This window comes from Macaca nemestrina, chromosome 4 (genome assembly GCF_043159975.1).
Source record: "Macaca nemestrina isolate mMacNem1 chromosome 4, mMacNem.hap1, whole genome shotgun sequence".
NCBI classification, from domain to species: Eukaryota; Metazoa; Chordata; class Mammalia; order Primates; family Cercopithecidae; genus Macaca; species Macaca nemestrina.
Window position 1 is genome coordinate 160,419,919 of NC_092128.1, and position 17,528 is coordinate 160,437,446.

General features: G+C 41.4%; 1 long non-coding RNA gene across 1 annotated transcript in view; it reads left to right on the plus strand.

Annotated features, from left to right (window-relative positions):
- Positions 1-17,528, plus strand: part of LOC105483475 (uncharacterized) — a 74,624-nt gene that overhangs the window by 42,754 nt on the left and 14,342 nt on the right. Inside the window, exon 3 of the long non-coding RNA XR_011622716.1 lies at positions 2,801-2,884. This is a non-coding gene — a long non-coding RNA (uncharacterized lncRNA). The remainder of the gene's footprint in view (positions 1-2,800; positions 2,885-17,528) is intronic.

The window sequence follows — 17,528 nt, forward strand, 5'->3', positions numbered from 1 at the left end:
CTTGAGGCAGCTCTTGTCACTGTGTCAATATTGCAAGTTGATTGCTGTCTGCTGTATGGTTCTACCACTAAGACAGCTCAGCTGTTCTTCCTATCCCTGCATTACTCGGAGTATCTTTCAATTTCTGTTTCTGCCACTGCTTGTGCTCTCCCACGATGAACTGCTTGCTCACAGTTTCCATTGCTCTCTGGTTTCTGTGGCATCACTGCATCTGCTGGCTGCCTTCTTAGCTTTTGCTCCCTGGTGGCTGCTGCTTGTATTCTCCATATACCTTGCATTCAAATTTTATTGCTTTGTTTAATCACAATATTGTCTTTTTCTGAGTCTCACGCCACAAGCCTAGGCCACTAACAGGCCCATATCATCATATCTGCTGCCTGTGAGCTTGATGCTCTCCTGGTCCAAGCAGGTCTGAGAAGGACAGTATGTTTACATGCCGCAGCCTGCTGGAGATCCCCAAGAGATGATTGTTAAATATTTAGGAAATTGATGAGCCCAGTTAAACAAGCTGGTAGCTTGAAATCAACCAAAGTAGGAAAATCTACACCACAGAAATTGGCAAAGAAATTATATATATACATGTCGAGGCCCCATTTTTCCCTATAGAGCCAGTTTGCCAACACATGAATAGAATAAAGAACAAGCCTCCACTCCAAGGAAACATTCAGAGCCGTTTCCCTTGGTTATGTGGTTGCTATTCCAATGCTTCCCTAATGGGGCAGTATAATCAACAAGTCCCTTACATGGCTAGTTCAGTCTAACCTGGTCACTCCCAGGGCTTCCAAAGTAGACACAGACACCTTTCATTGCTGTTGCTACCCAACTGCTGCTATACTTATGTTTTAGAATGAGTTTCTTGGGAACCAAAGTCTGAGATGAGAATTTGTGTGCAGAATGTTATTAGGGAGTGCTCTTGGGATCAACTCTTATAGGGGAGAAGAGGTATGATTGTACAAAGGGAGGAGTTAAACTGCGATGCAGTCACCGAAAAAGGCATCAGGCAATTTCATAAGGAGGACCAGTGGTTAGATGAGGGCTGCCCATCAGAGCAGCTCCCTTCAGAACAGAATGAGTCCCAGGGAGAAACTCTGGGCTGAGAACCGCCGGCTGCCACCACTCCCGGTGCCTAGGGGAATGAGTGCCTCAATTTGGAAGGGGAACCTGTATGGCTCATGCATATTCACTTATATCAAGGGAAAAAAGTGTAAGAGTTACTAAAGTTTCTTTAGAACATAGTAAAGTTGTTTTCATTAAGTTCTTGAGCAGGAAACCTTTGATAATTTGATAACACATCTCTAAAGGTTGTAATTCTACTTCCATATCTTTCTGTTTTTCAGATCCCTCATCTCCTGAAAACAATTGTGACCCCAGTTTCCTCACCAGGAGGCTCAGAGGACAAAAATCACTGACATTTCATAGTATCACACTTATCTATCTTAATCTTCTGTGCTTAACTCTGCACGTCTTCTCTCCACTCAGGGCATTCCTGTCTCCAGTATTAGTGTAACAGACTCGGGATTCCATGGTGCTCACACTGCAGACTTTTTCTCTTTACTTTCACACCCCACCATCCTGGCATTGGTTTTAATGTTTCCCACCCCTCCCTTCTGGCAGGCCTCTTGTACTTTTTTGTAGGTTGACTTGCCGAATTACAGATTTGGTCCTTCCAAGAAGTGTGACCTTGGAGGAACCTTGGCAGATACGGCACGTTAAGGATGGTTACGAGTTATTTGACTTTCTTTCCATCAGGAGATTGGAGGCCGGGCGCGGTGGCTCAAGCCTGTAATCCCAGCACTTTGGGAGGCTGAGACGGGCGGATCACGAGGTCGGGAGATCGAGACCATCCTGGCTAACACGGTGAAACCCCGTCTCTACTAAAAAAATACAAAAAACTAGCCGGGCGAGGTGGCGGGCGCCTGTAGTCCCAGCTACTCGGGAGGCTGAGGCAGGAGAATGGCGTGAACCCGGGAGGTGGAGCTTGCAGTGAGCTGAGATCCGGCCACTGCACTCCAGCCTGGGCGACAGAGCGAGACTCCGTCTCAAAAAAAAAAAAAAAAAGGAGATTGGATGGGGGTCGGATGTCTATGGCCTTCCGCCTTGAAAATGTGTGGTTCGGTGACTGCTTTGACAGTAGAAAATGGCGGAAATAATATACTACCTGTTGAGCCCAGCCTTTAAGAAATAAGCAGGTTCTATTCTGGTTCTTAGGAAACTTTCTTTAAGAGCCCTAAGCCATGTAAGAAGTGCAACTACCTGAGGCCTCATGCCAGAGAGGCCAGCATGGGTGCTCTGGTCCATGGCCCCAGCTGAGCCCAGCCTGCCAGTCATCCCTGCCAGGGTGCCAGACATGGGCAGGAAGCCACATTCGACCCTCTGCACAACACACCTGCCAGCCAAATACCTGAGCAACCTCAGTCAATGCCTCACAGAGTGGTAAAAGCACCCAGGTGAGTCCTGCCTGAATTCCTGATACACAAGATCTTAAGATATAATAAAACAAGTACTTTAAGCTTTAAGCTGCTAAGCTTCGAACTGATCTATTACATAGCAACAAATCATGGAAACTTCAGGTATGTAGCATTCTAAATCACTGACCAAGATGATGGTGGTATTTTATTTCTTTTTCTTTTGTTTTTTGGAGACAAGGTCGTGTTCTGTCACCCAGGTTGGAGTGGCATAATCACGGCTCACTGCAGCTTCAACTTCCCAGGTTCAAGTGATCCTCACACCTCAACCTCCTAAGCAGCTGAGACTACAGGCACGCACAACTACGCGTGGCTAATTTTTGTCTTTTTTGTAGAGATAGCATTTCACCATGTTTCCCGGGCCGATCTTGATCTCCTGAACTCAAGCGATCCACCTGCCTTGGCCTCCCAACCTGGTGGTATGTTCTTCATAATTGTTTAATAAGTGCTACAACTAAGTGTCCCAAAATGTATTGCCGATTTATATATGTAGTTCAAACTTCGCTGAGAAACTAAGAGGCTAAGTTCTCTTTCTGTTATCTGCCTGGACATATATAAAGATGTATGTTTGGAGTTGGCAGCCTTTTTTTTCTGTTAGATGAGTAGATACGGAGAGTGCCAGGTACCCTTCTTTGTGTTTTCTCCCCTCTTTTCCCTTTCCCTTGGGTTATAGTCCTTTTGATCCAACTTATATATAACCTTATAGAAAGGAATAGAGGGTTAAAAGCTGTGGTGTTTGGGGCCTCCTTCCCTCCTTTCGGAACACAGTGCAATCCTAGGGCTTAGGCCATTTGCCCTTTGGGAGCTGTATCTCTCCACGAGGACAGAGGGTTAGATTTTCAATTCTTGGAGACAATAAGTTTATTCATTTGAAGCAAAGCTCCAAAAGTCTGACCTTGCTAAGAAGATGCTATTATCCGATCTCCTTCCACTGGGGAGAAACTACTTTTCAATGAAAAATTGCTATTGTTTTTACAAAGAGACAATAGAATTTATACTGAATTGCAATGAACATGATGTAGACCTTGTGGAAGGCAATAGGATTGAGAAATTATTCCTAAATGAACTCAGACAATGCACAAAGAGAACGTAACTTGTGTATACAGAGGGTTTGTTCCTATGAGCCTTGCTATTGTCAAATCTCACTTAGTCAAAGAAGCAAAGATACTTCAAGCAGAATCCTGAGAATTCTTAGTCATTTGCTTCCTAATTCTGCGTTCCCTGCCCTTCCCTGGTGTGCTTTTAGGTAAGTATGGAGAAGATGAATGAACACACAGGGAAATAGAACAGAAATGTTAACTACACTGTTCACAAGAGTAACTCAATCACACTTTCCTATGTGCATTAGAATCGTAGAGATGAAGAGGGATTTGATTCCAATCCCCTCTTTTACTCGTTAGGTAAAAGGAGGCACAGAGAATTTAAATGACTTGTTCAGAATCACATAGCCGGTTTTTGTTAAGTTGGAATTAGAAAACCAGCAATTGTTCGTACTATGACTACATCGACTCCTACTTTAATGACAATATTTATCCTTTCCAGAGTATTTATTGACCTCTATCTCATATAGGGTACAATGCCAGTCATTGGTTATGAGGAGTTGAATAAAACAGACACAGCCTTGGCGTCATGGAACTTACTCAAAGCAATCTGGTGGGACAGTAAAAAATGGTACCATTCAATGCAGTCTGGTGCTAATTAGACAACAATCAAATTAAACTCTTCTTAGCATAGCTTACTTATTGAACTGATGGGAGAGCCAGCAGAGGTTCCTTTAGGATACTCTGATTCACACACATTCTAAGGGGAGAAAATTTACTCTTGGATCCTGCTTTTATTAAAGAAGTGAGAGATGAAGGTTACAGACTTTTTTTTCTGTTACTTTGCTGCAAGATCTGTCCTTGTTCTCACAGAAGCTTGGAGGCTGGTTAGTCAACCTCAGCTCTTCCTGCTAAGGTGGAGTCCTATAAAGCCTCGTTAGTCTAATTTAGTTGTCAAGGAGGGCCACTTTTTACCCAGCCTCTTCTGGTTTAAACTCTTTGTCCAGCAGAAGTGATTGAAACAAATAGAAAGAAAGACAAGTTGCTATTTTAATATAGAATATTTTGGTTTGGTTATCTGGAAAAAGATTCCAGAGCAACAGAAAGAAAAGACTCAGTTATGCTTCCTGCATAAACATCTGAGCAGCAACAGTTGAGTAAGAAACACATGTAAAGACAAGATGGGATGGAAATGTATTAGGATAAGCCACATGGAATTCCCTGTATGCAACAATTTTGACCTACAAAAATGGTAATGTCCTATAATTCAAATATGTTCTATTGCATGTATCAAAGTCAATTCAATTTAGTAAATGTTCATGCTTATTTTTGAGCAAGGGCCTTGGGTAATTTTACCTTTGTGTGACTCAGTTTCCTTATTTGAAAAGTTGGTATGATAGATTTTGTTTACTTATTTATTTACTGTTAAAATCAATTCGGCCGGGCATGGTGGCTCACGCCTGTAATCCCAGCACTTTGGGAGGCCTAGACAGGTGGATCCCGAGGTCAGGAGATTGAGACCATCCTGGTTAACACGGTGAAACCCCGTCTCTACTAAAAATACAAAAAATTAGCCGGGCGTGGTGGTTGGTGCCTGTAGTCCCAGATACACGGGAGGCTGAGGCAGGAGAATGGTGTGAACCCAGGAGGCAGAGCTTGCAGTGAGCCGAGATGGCGCCACTACACTCCAACCTGGGCGACAGAGCGAGACTCCGTCTCAAAAAGAGAAAAAAAAAAATCAATGAATCTAGCAAGGCACATGTTGGTCCTACAGAGATAAGGACGCTAGGTGCCACGTTGGTTGGCTCATACTGGCACCCTTCCCTTGGGATTACTTAGGCCTTTCTTCCTAAGCCTCCTTGTAGCAGGTTGAAATTACTCTATTCGAAGCTACTGCATCTCAGTTCATTGGCTCCAGCACATTTATACTGCATTCGTGGTCTTCAAGCTCAGCCTTTTGAAGTCAATGCTTCATAATCCTGGATACATATTAGAACCACCAGGTGAGCTTTTAACATGTACTGATGCCTGGACTCCACCCTAGAGCTTCTGAGTTGGTGGTTCTGCGAGGGTGCCAGGGCATCAGTGTTTTTTAAAAAGCTCCTTAGGTGATTCTCGTAGGCAACCCATGCTGAAAACCAAAGAGCCCTGAGAAATAACTGGATGCTTACACATTTTGATGAGAGATGATCAAGAGACACCAGCATCCTGAGGACTTTTCAGGTCATATTTATACTGCTTGTTTGGTTTTTCTTGCAGCTTTTCCCATCTCATTCCCTATCCTTCTGCATCAGTAAGTTGTTAGTGAGGAAGGAGTCCTTGCCCCTGGAAATCCTGGAGCTGACACTGGAGACACGAGGGTACCTGGCCAGGGAGGGTTCAAGCTACTGCTGTTAGGATTCTCCTGTTCCCAGTGGGAATTCCAACCAACTTAAAGGTGGCAGCGAGAACTGCTTAGGAGATACATGTATCCTTCTGAAACATGCTAAGTGGGGGACCCTGAGCTGTATCACCGCTGTGCTATAGTTGATTCACTTATTTGGTCTTCTGGGTGCAATCTGCGGTTCTGAACACAAGCCCTTGTACCATTGTCAATATCTTTCCTGGCCCAGTTCCCTGTTACATTGTGCTGGCTGAAATTTTATCCACCCTTTAAAGTTGACTCCAAATACTACCTGCTCCATAAAACCTTTCTTAAGTCCACCCCCTGCCAGTCTTGCATGTTGTTTTGAAGTTCGATAACATATGGCAGCAGACAAAGTAGAAATAGCAATGGGCTGGGGACCATGCCAAGCTCCACTTCTGTGCAAACCAATAGCACTGGAGCATGTATACTCATAATCAGTTTTTGTTGAATGGCTGCATGACTGACTAAATGGATGAATCGGTTGCCTTGGGTGAGAAACTGTTTGGAGCCTTAATATCTTTATCTGTAGAATAAGGTCATGCCTGGGTCTTGTTTAATGGTGAGTCCCATCCTTCTATCGGAATCAGAATCACTGGGGGCCTGAGAATCTGTGTTTAACATATACCCTTGGTGATCATTATACTCAATAAAATTGGAAAAGTATTGAACTGGTGGTTATCTGTTCAATCAAAACAATGTGATGGCAGTTGCAAATGTATGACATTGGTATTTATAAATATGAGAAATTCCTTTTTTTTTTTTTTGAGATGGAGTCTTACTCTTTTGCCCAGGCTGGAATGCAGTGGTGCAATCTCGGCCCACTGCAACCTCCGCCTCCTGGGTTCAAGTGATTCTCCTGCCTCACCCTCCTGAGTAGCTGGGATTATAGGTGTGTGCCATCACACCCAGCTAATTTTTGTATTTTTAGTAGAGATAAGGTTTCATCATGTTGGCCAGGCTGGTCTCAAACTCCTGACCTCAAGTGATCCGCCCACCTTGGCCTTCTAAAGAGCTGGGATTACAGGCATGAGCCACCACACCCAGCCAGAGAAATTATTTTTGTTGAAGGAAGGTGGAAGAAATCTCCGGGTTGAAAAAAACATTTAAGTGGTGGAAAAATCCTGAAATACTCCAGGAATATTAGGATTGTCTCTAGGTGGAGTTAAGTTGGGGCAGAGTGAGAATGACACACATGAGTATCATTAATTATTTGCATACCCTTCCCCTTTACAGTCAATGATTATGCATTAATTACCTGGTCATCTGGCTAAGCCAAGCACTGAGGATAAATGAATGATTTTTGCCATAACCTTTTTATGTATATGTGGCCTTTATTATTATTCATCCTTGATGATGTAAGCTCCAGAACCAGGAACAGAAGCCCTAGGATGTAATTGAGTCCTATTTCCAAAACTGTCTCCTTAGAAGTTCCCGAGTCTGGAACTATGAATTAGAACTTCTTGCCTTCCTCCCTCCTTCCTTCCTTCCTTCCTTCCTTCCTTCCTTCCTTCCTTCCTTCCTTCCTTCCTTCCTTTCTTCCTTCCTCCCTTCCTTCCTTCCTTCCTTTCTTTCCTTTTTTCCTCCTTTCCTCCTTTCTGTCCTTCCTTCCTTTGTTCCTTTGTTTTGTTTTTTTTTGATGGGGTCTTGCTCTGTTTCCTAGGCTGGAGTGCAGTGGTGTGATCATAGTTCACTGCAGGCTTGAACTTCTCAAGAGATCATCCCACCCCAGCCTCCCAAGTAGCTGGAGCTGTAGGTGCATGCCACCATACCCAGCTAGCTACGTATTTTTTTTTTTTTTATTGGAATCTATGGATGCTGTTTTCCATAGGAATGACTCTCTGAATTTTATAAATGAGATAGGTGGGGAAGAATAAGATTTTCTTTATAGGCTTTTTTTTTTTTTTTTAGCTATCTTTGCTGTAATGTACCGAATCTAAGTGAGTATTACAAGTTATGTTACAGGTTTTTGGACTGAAAATCTTCTAAAGATGATAAGTCGCCAGCTGTGAAGACTTTATTCCTTCCCAAATCAGTATTCAACTTCAGACGAATTTTCTAGCCATCAAAGAAAGAGTGGACTTGCTGTGTTTCTGATTAATTTTCAGTGACCTTCTTGTTAGAAAAACGCTTCTATTTCTGACTGTATCACTGAGCCACTGTGTGACCTTAATTATGTTAAATGCTTTGGGATATCTTGGTTTCACATTCTGTAAAATGGAGATAAAATACATTGCATACATCTTTCAGAAACAACATGAGGATTAATGAGATAATGTTATTAGGTGTATTAAAGTCACCCAACTTTTTTCATATTTAGATTTCTAATTCATTTCCTAACACTAAAATAGGGTCATGTATTAAAATATAAACCAAACAACTATGCAGGATTAAGATTATAGTGAGTTGTCATAGTTATTTCCCAAAAAGAACGAACAGATGACAAATAGGATTAAGAAGCTTCTATATATAAATCCTATATATACATCTTTCATTTTACTTTAATTCTGTGTTTCACTAATACTTTGGAAGAGAGAAGCTTTTACAGTTCTAGGAATCTTGATCCATATGCCAGGCTGTCTGCTTAATTTAAACATTACCAAAATGAATTAAAATCTTACATTGTCAATAATAATTTGCTTTACTGAGTAATGAGGGTGTTTAGAGCCCAGCGCCCAGCCCCTGGTAGAGTGTTATCTCTGGAACAACTCAGTCCTTGCTGGAGGAAACCCACGAACCAAAATTCAGAGGAGCTGTCCATCACTGCTGGCCCATCCATCATGCTGTTGCCCTACCTTGAACAGGGAATTTGCCTGCCATGAATTTCATCATTGGCTGTATTTCATAAGTCGAGGCTGGTAATCAGACAGGGTCACCCTGAAATCCCATCTGGTGAGTGAGGCATCACGTGGCTACATTTCTCTTCTGGATGGATGGCGTTTCCCAGCATCCGGAGGTTTTAAAGGTATGAAAAGCAGCTTAGAAAAGGCCAAGGGAGCAGCTCTGCTAGCACATAAGTGGACACAAACAACAGGAATTGGAGATTGGGTGGGAGGAGAGGGGCGGGAGAGTGGAAAAAAGAGGGAAGAGGAAAAGCAGAAAATAAAAAGAAAAAATATAAGCCAGGTGGGAGGAAGGAGATCACAGGATTCTACATAAAAGTGGGGATAAAGGCCGGGCACGGCGGCTCGTGCCTTTAATCCCAGCACTTTGGGGCCAAGTCGGGCGGATCACGAGGTCAGGAGATCAAGACCATCCTGGCCAACACAGTGAAACCCTGTCTCTAATAAAAATACAAAAATTAGCCTGGTGGTGGTGGTGCGTGCCTGTAATCCCAGCTATTCAGGAGGCTGAGGCAAGAGAATCGCTTGAACCCGGGAGGCAGAGGTTGCAGTGAGCCGAGATCACACCACTGCACTCCAGCCTGGGCGACAGAGCAAGACTGTCTCAAAAAAAAAAAAAAAAAAAAAAAAGTGGGGATAAAAAGAAAAGAGCACAGATAGTGTGATAAACCAGAAAGTTACTTACGTTTACATTTACTGGGATGATAGGTTTGGGAGGTGGCAAGTTGACCTGTACCAATTTTCCCAAGAGTATTTCATTTTCAAACTGTTTACTTATATGTACCCCACTGGAGCCTTTCCATAAGATAGGCCAATATTATCCTTTTTGCATATGTAAAAAAAAAGAGGAAAAAAAAGCTTAAGCTTGTAAATTTGATGCAATCCTATTTGTTTGTTTCTGCTTTTGTTGCTTCTGTGTTTCCAAGAAATCATTGCCCAGATCAATGTGGTGGAGCTTTTCCCCTCTGTTTCCTTCTAGTAGCTTTATAGCTTCAGGTCTTATGTTTAAGTCTTTAATCCATTCTGAGCTGATTTTTGTATGTGGTGTAAGACAAGGGTCCAGTTTCATTTTTCTGCATATGAGTGTCCAGTTTTCTCAACACCATTTATTGACGAGACTATCCTTTTTCTGTGGGGTGTTCTTGGCACCTTTGTTGAAAATCAGTTGACTATAAATGCGTGGGTTTATTTCTGTGCTCTCTGTCCTGTTCCATTGGTCAATGTGTCTATTTTTATGTCAGTACCATGCTGTTTTCAGTAGCACAGGATCCAGCTAAGACTCTGGGAGGGGTCCTAAGAATGTGATTATAATCATCACATATTTTTGTAAACTTCACGAGAGGAACTACAGTCTTCAGACTGGTGCAGTCTCTTTCCTTTCTGACTTCCCCTTCATCATGGTTCATCTCATGCTGGGTGACGTTGGGCGTTTTTGGCAATTGGCTGGGGGAAGTTGAGTTGGGGATGCATTTGGACAGAGCAGAATATATTTGGGGGCTTCTGGTCACTTCCATGTATGGTTAAGTTGTGGCTAGTTGTTCTGAGGTGGGAGTAATTCCCAGATGTGTCTCATGGAATCTGGTTCTGTTAGCAGAAGAGAAAAAAAGCTTGGAATGGAAGGCATTAGAAACTAATTTGGGGAAAATTTTTCCAGTCATCAAATGTGCAAAATTGCAAGCAAAGAATTCACTTGTTTTTGAAGCTTCATCAAAGTGGAGCTTCTCTTTTGCAGCACTTTGTAATGATAAGTACCCTCTTTTTCTTTTTTTGATGGGGATCCGACAAAACAGAATTTACTATAATTTTTGTGTTTATAAAGTAAAATGAGTCGTAGTAATACAAGTACACCTAAATGTGAAGTTACTTTTTAAAAATAAATCCCAACTATAATATTAGAAAAGCAATTTTAGTCAGTCATGTTAAAACTAATTTTTTTTTTTTTTTTTTTTTTTTTTTTTTTTTTTTGAGACGGAGTCTTGCTCTGTCGCCTGGGCTGGAGTGCAGTGGCCGAATCTCAGCTCACTGCAAGCTCCGCCTCCCAGGTTTACGCCATTCTCCTGCCTCAGCCTCCCGAGTAGCTGGGACTACAGGCGCCCGCCACCTCGCCCGGCTAGTTTTTTGTATTTTTTTTAGTAGAAACGGGGTTTCACCGTGTTAGCCAGGATGGTCTCGATCTCCTGACCTCGCGAAACTAATTTTAAACACCTTTTAGAAAATATTACAAAACTGTCACCATATAAAGATATTAATGAGTATGTAGCAAACAATGTAGGGAGAAAAGTATTATATGTCAGGCAGAATAAAAACATCTTATATTTCAGAGGTTTTTGGTATTTGTGGCTTTTATCAACTTCTAAATTTTTTATTTTAAAATATCTATCTATCTATCTATCTATCTATCTATCTATCTATCTATCTATCTATCTATCTTGAGACAGGGTCTCACTCTGACACCCAGGCTGGAGTGCAGTGGCATGATCTTGGCTCACTGCAGTCTTGATCTCGGGGGCTCAAGTGATTTCTCACCTCAGCCTCCTGAGTAGCTGGGACCATAGACCCATTACCGTCACACCTGGCTAATTTTTTGTTTGTTTTTGTTTTTGAGAGGGAGTCTTGCTCTGTCGCCCAGGCTGCAGTGCAGTGGTGCGATCTTGGGTCCCTGCAAGCTCCGCCTCCGGGTTCCCACCATTCTCCTGCCTCAGCCTCCCGAGTAGCTGGGACTACAGGCGCCGCCACCACACCCGGCTAATTTTTTGTATTTTTAGTAGAGACAGGGTTTCACTGTGTTAGCCACGTTGGTCTCAATCTCCTGACCTTGTGATCTGCCCGCCTCGGCCTCCCAAAGTGCTGGGATTACAGTTGTGAGCCACCACGCCTGGCCACACCCAGCTAGTTTTCTGTATTTAATTTTTTTAATTGCTCTGATTTTATTTATCATATAAGTATTTCCCTTCATACTTAATTTTAGATTAATAATTGGGTATTTTTCTTAAAGAGAGTCTCTAAATCACGTATAATCTTTAGTTCCTACAAAACCTGGATTGAATCTTGAAAAGATCAGATAAATAGTTTTTCTATGGTCACAGAGAAATTGACAAAAGAAGCCAACAGAGCACAAAGCAGCTGTGCTCTGTTGGCTTCTTTGGCTTTCTGCCTAGTACCTTAGTCTTTCTCTAGCTTTAAGAGAAATGTTAAAGCCAGTGCTACATTAGATATGCGTTCTAGAAGGTATTTACATATTTAAATTGATGTCACAAAATACATGAACATCAGAGGGATGTGACCCAAAAAGAAATGATTAATAATTCAATGTTTTTATTAAGTGGCAAATTTAGTTCTAAAAAGATATTAAGTAAAATAGAAAATTAGCTGCATTTACTGTTTGTTTTATATGTAGATGAATACAGTGCAAATGTATATTCAACAGGCAAGAGGAATAGCATCAAACTTGAAATCAGAAGGTCTTGATGAAAAGCCTGCTTCTACTTCTAAAGTGCCTGGAAATGTGGTAGATTTGGTTACTTGTCCCCATAATTATCTCTCTTTTACTTCTTGAGCTGTAGCCCCACAGCTAGACTACATTTCCGTCTTCTTTAGGTTAGGAGTAGCCATTAGAGGCTAACTTTGGTTAATGGGTTGCAAATTAAAAATATGTGGGCAATTGTGTGCAATGTCCTTAATAAGACGCTGCTTCCTAACCTTCTTTCCCCTTCCCTCTGGGCTGGCGTGCAGATGTGGTGGATCCATTTTACCTAATGACACGGGCAAACCCAAGGGAACCGCAAGATAGGAGCCTGGGCCCTCAATTTCATGATATCTTTTGACTGTTTTAGGAGAGAAAAATAAAGAATAATTTTTTTGGAGCTATTGCATTTTCGAGATCTTCTTGTAAAAATAGCTTATCTTGTGCCCTAACCAACACAGTGAAATATTGGCAAGTCACCACCTCTCAAAGCTTCCATTTCCTCGCATGTAAAATAAGGGCGATAAATCAAGCCTGGTAACATGTGTCGCAGCTCTGAGTATTAGATAAAATAATATAGATCAGAGATGAATACATTGCATCATATAAAATGTTATTTTATATTTTAGTATTGCAGCTACCAGAGGGGAGAAAATAAGATGAAGGTTTTATTTCCTATTTTTTACATAAACTTTTTATTTTGGAATAAGCTAAGATTAACAGAGAATTAGCAAAATAAGTACTGAGTTTCTGTATACCCCTCAATCAGTTTCTCTGATGTTAACCATTTACATTCTCATGACAGATTTGTCAGAACTAAAAACCAGCATTGGTACTTTACTGCTGCTTAGGTGATTTGGATTTCACTAGTTTTTCCATGAATGTCCTTTTTCTCTTCCAAGATCCCATGCAGGAGATAACATTGCATTTGTTGCCATGTCTTTTAGTCTGTTCTGTTCCGAATACTTTCTCAGTCTTTCTTTATTTGTCATGATCTTGACAAATTCGGGGAGTAATGGCCAGGTATTTGGTAGAAGGTTCCTCTGTTTGAGTTTGTGTTTTCATGATTAGATTGGGGTGATCGAGGTGGGGGGAGGTATATTAGTCTGTTCTCACATTGCTATAAAGAAATACCTGAGGCTGGGTAATTTATAAAGAAAAGAGGTTTAATTGGCTCATGGTTCTGCAGACCAGTCCAGGAAGCATGGCAGCTTTTGCTTCTGGGGAGGCCTCAGGAAGATTCCTGTCATGGCAGAAAGCAAAAGGGGAGCCAGCATTTCACACTGCCAGAGCAGGAGGAAGAGAGAGAGGAGGGAGGTGCCACACACTTTTAAACAAGCAGATCTCACTATCGCAATGACAGCTCCGAGGGGGATGGCGATAAACCATGAGAAACTGCCCCCACGAGCTAATCACCGCCCACCAGGCCCCACCTCCAGCATTGGAGATTACATTTCAACATGAGATTTAGACGGGGACACAGATCCAACCCATACGGGGGGAGGATTTTATTTTTAATGAAAAGGGTAATTCAGAATAAAAACGCAGTGTGTATGTGAGAGAGAAAAAAACCTCCTTTTTCAATTTGATTGCCTTATCGACTCTGACTGCTGTTCTAGTTAGCATACTCCTGTCATAGAGCAGAATTGCTTACTGAAGCTCTATGAGGTACCTTTGAGAATCACGACAATGCATTCAGCCTCCTGTCTTTGTCCTGATACCTCTGGAGAAGACTGAGTTGCTCTCTACTGCTTCTTTGTCGCATTCATTCCAGAAAGATGTCTAAAAAGCACAGGGTTGTGAGTCTGGAACTTGATGACAGATAGACCAGTGTCTAGTCCAGTTGAACAGAAAAGAGTGTATTTTAGAAAAACTGTCCATTGACAGCTTCATACCATAGTGAACTGATCAGCAAATCTTCAACACATTGGGATGGTTTTATTGTTATTGTTTTAGTTTTTCAGAGTGAGGGAGGGAGGTAAGAAGGAAGGGAGAGAGGGAAAGAGGAACAGAGGACTATTACAAAAGCAAATGTGAATTATAGATGAGAAAAGAGATGGGACTTGGTGAATTTAGAATCTTAAGGAAAAGTCTAGATGAACAGGGAGACTAAAATCTTTTCTTGGATGCTGACCTATAGTTTGACTCCCCAGATACAAAAAGGAGAAAGCAGTATTTTGATTGGGACAGGAATTAACCTATTTCTTTCTTTACTTACTTTTCAAGGTGAGCAAGATCTGGGAAAAGGCCTGCTAGCAAATTTTGTTTTTACTATTTCAAACAAAGATAATCATTTTGAAAGGCATTAGACTTTCAAAAAAATTTCAAGAAAATTTAATTATTTCTGACTACCCAAGGTCTTGATTATGCAAAATTCCCATCAGAACACACACACACACTCTCTCTCTCTCTTTCCTATACTTAAGAAAAAAAATTGAAATTCAGAAAACTATGACTGAAGAGAGCTTAATTTTGATTAAATTTTGGGGTCCATTCTTTCAAGAGCCCTTTCAGCTAAATGCTCAAATCCAGTCTGTGGGTAGCTCTCAGTATCTGTCTTTCTTTTAACATCTGGCTCTGCAAATCTTGTCCTGGCCTCCAGAGACAACATCTCAGAGGGCGCTTGGTGTATTTCAACTTAATTTTTGTCCACACACTCCTTTCTCTACACTTGGCTTTCCTCTGACCATGTATCTTTTTACTGACCATTATTTCTCTACTTCTCAATAATCCCCCTGCCCAGCTCTCTCTTACTTTAGCCTCACAGCCCAGTCTTCACCACACTCTGCTGACCCTTCTTAAATGCATGTCTATTCCATCCATTTCTTTCTATCTCTATTGGCAGGGTCTGGTACAAGCCACTACTGCTTTTCTCCTGGACTAATTCATAATCTCCAACAAAGCTAGAGTGATATTACTGAGACATAATTCTCTTTGTATCAGTTCTACATGCTTTAAGCTTTTCATTGGCTTCATTTTTCTTTCCTTGAGGGCAGTCAAAATTCTGGAGAAAATTGCTGATAATAGATGTAGCCCTGTTCGATCTGGTTCACCCTTATTTCCCTGGTCAGATCTCATTGCATTCCCTCCCGCTGTCCTTATTTGCCATCTCTCTACCTGCTTTCCCCTCCTTGTCCTTCCCATCTCTCTCCATCATTGACGCTGCAGTCACTCCTTTTAGTCCCTGGAGGATTCCCTAGTTTTGCTTTCTCTTCTCAAGGCCTTCAGTCAACACTCTCCAAATCCCCCTCCTTTTCCTCTTTTAGGATGCTATGGTCTCATTCAATCCCCAGGAAAATCTTCCTGACCTCCTCTTCTACTAATTTAGGTTGGTTTTCTCCACTGTGTGTCCATAGAACTCTAACTTTCCCTTTAGTAAGTCATCCTTTTTTGTGATTATTCATGGGCTTGTATTTCCCTTGGTATTTAACTCCTTGTTAAATAGCCTGTAAATAAATTTCTTAACCATTTCAAAGATGTACACATCCTAGAACCTCTCATGAACCACATTACAGAGGAACGGAAGATTCACTTGAGTTACAAAATATGGCAAGTAAATAGTAGAAGGATCTATTATCTGTTGTTTTGTTGTTTCTGAGACAGGGTCTCTTTCTGTTGTCCAGGCTGGAGTGCAGTAGTGTGATCATGGCTCACCGAAGCCTCCAACTCTTGAAGTGATTCTCTTACTTCAGCTTCCTGAATAGCTAGTACTATAGGTGTACATCATCAGGCCCAGCTAATTTTTAATGCTTTGTAGAGACTAGGTCTTACTATCCTTGAACTCCTGGGATCAAGTGATCCTCCCATCTCAGCCTCCCAAAGTGCTGGGACTACAGGTGTGAGCCACTGCGTTTGCCCTGGTTTTTCTTAGTGCACAAGTTTTCTTTTACTATACACATATTGATGACTGCTCTCTATATTGTACTGTAAAATAGCTGCAACCTGTAGGAAAATGAAGCAGTTTCTTTTTGATAGTATAGTCAGAATTTAATTTTCTCTATTCCTTTTATCTACCCTAAACGAGGGCCCATAGTAGAAGGCACTGGGTGTTGTAGTTTAACAAGTTATGATACTTACATAGAGAATTAAGCATGTCTGGGATTACTCACAGAAAAATGACTAGCTGTAACCAACAACCTTGATTTTGTTACATGTCTGCATAAGTAGTTACATTCTTTTTTTTTTTTCTTTTTTTGAGACAAAGTCTCACACTGTCACCCAGGCTGGAGTGCAGTGGCATGATCTCGGCTCACTGCAACCTCCACCTCCTGGGTTCAACCGTTTCTCCTGCCTCAGCCTCCCGAGTAGCTGGGATTACAGGTGTGCACCACCACGCACAGCTAATTTTTGTCTTTTTAGTAGAGACAGCTTTTCACAATGTTGGCCAGGATGGTCTCGATCTCTTGACCTCATGATCCACCCGCCTCGGCCTCCCAAAGTGCTGGGATTATGGGCATGAGTCACCAGTGCTTGGCCAGTAGTTATATTCTTAAATTGATATCCAAATGCAGTTAATTGTAACAACTGTGAGAAGGGTTGCATGCTTCCAGAATGATGAATTATACATGAAGAGAAAAGTACAATTATCAGTTTTGATAGAAATTTTGAAAAGATTTAGAATCTCTGATTTAGATGTGATAAAGGTTTCTTCTAAACACTTGACTCTTATGTTGAAGACTCCAATGTGTCTACACTTAACATTTCTATTCCTTTGCCTTCCATTTTCGTGAATGTTGATATGTTTGATTATGAGTCTCTCCCCTTTGAAAACATTATGTATTTTCCCTTGACTATTTCTAGAGGAATAGCTTTCATTTTAAGTTATAAAACTGGTTTTAAGTTTCATCTTGAAAAATTTCCTTTTGGAGCTAGAAATCTAGATGTTGTTCTTTGGAAGCCATTGAATATAACTAACACATTTCTGTCATCTCTATGTATACCTACTCACATTTAGAGATGAAGTGCAATTACACCTATTTATAGTGTGATGTAACTAGGAGTCTGAGTTTTATCCCAACTGACATAGTGAATTGTGGAAAAACGCATAAGAATGTTTCTGTGTTTTTATTACAGCTTTGATTGACTTGCTGTGACAGTCTATCCTCCTAACAAATGCAATATTACTGCTAAAATGTCCCCATTCAGCAGAAATGCATAAACAAGGAAGGGAAGTAATGTAATTTTAGCTTATATTTACCTTTGACTTGTGGTTCCCAGTTTTGGATGGCAGCCACAAAAAACCAAGCAAATTCCCAGGATGCCAGGCCACAAGGCAGTTTCCGGCAACAGTAAGTGATTGCAGCTTTCTTAGAA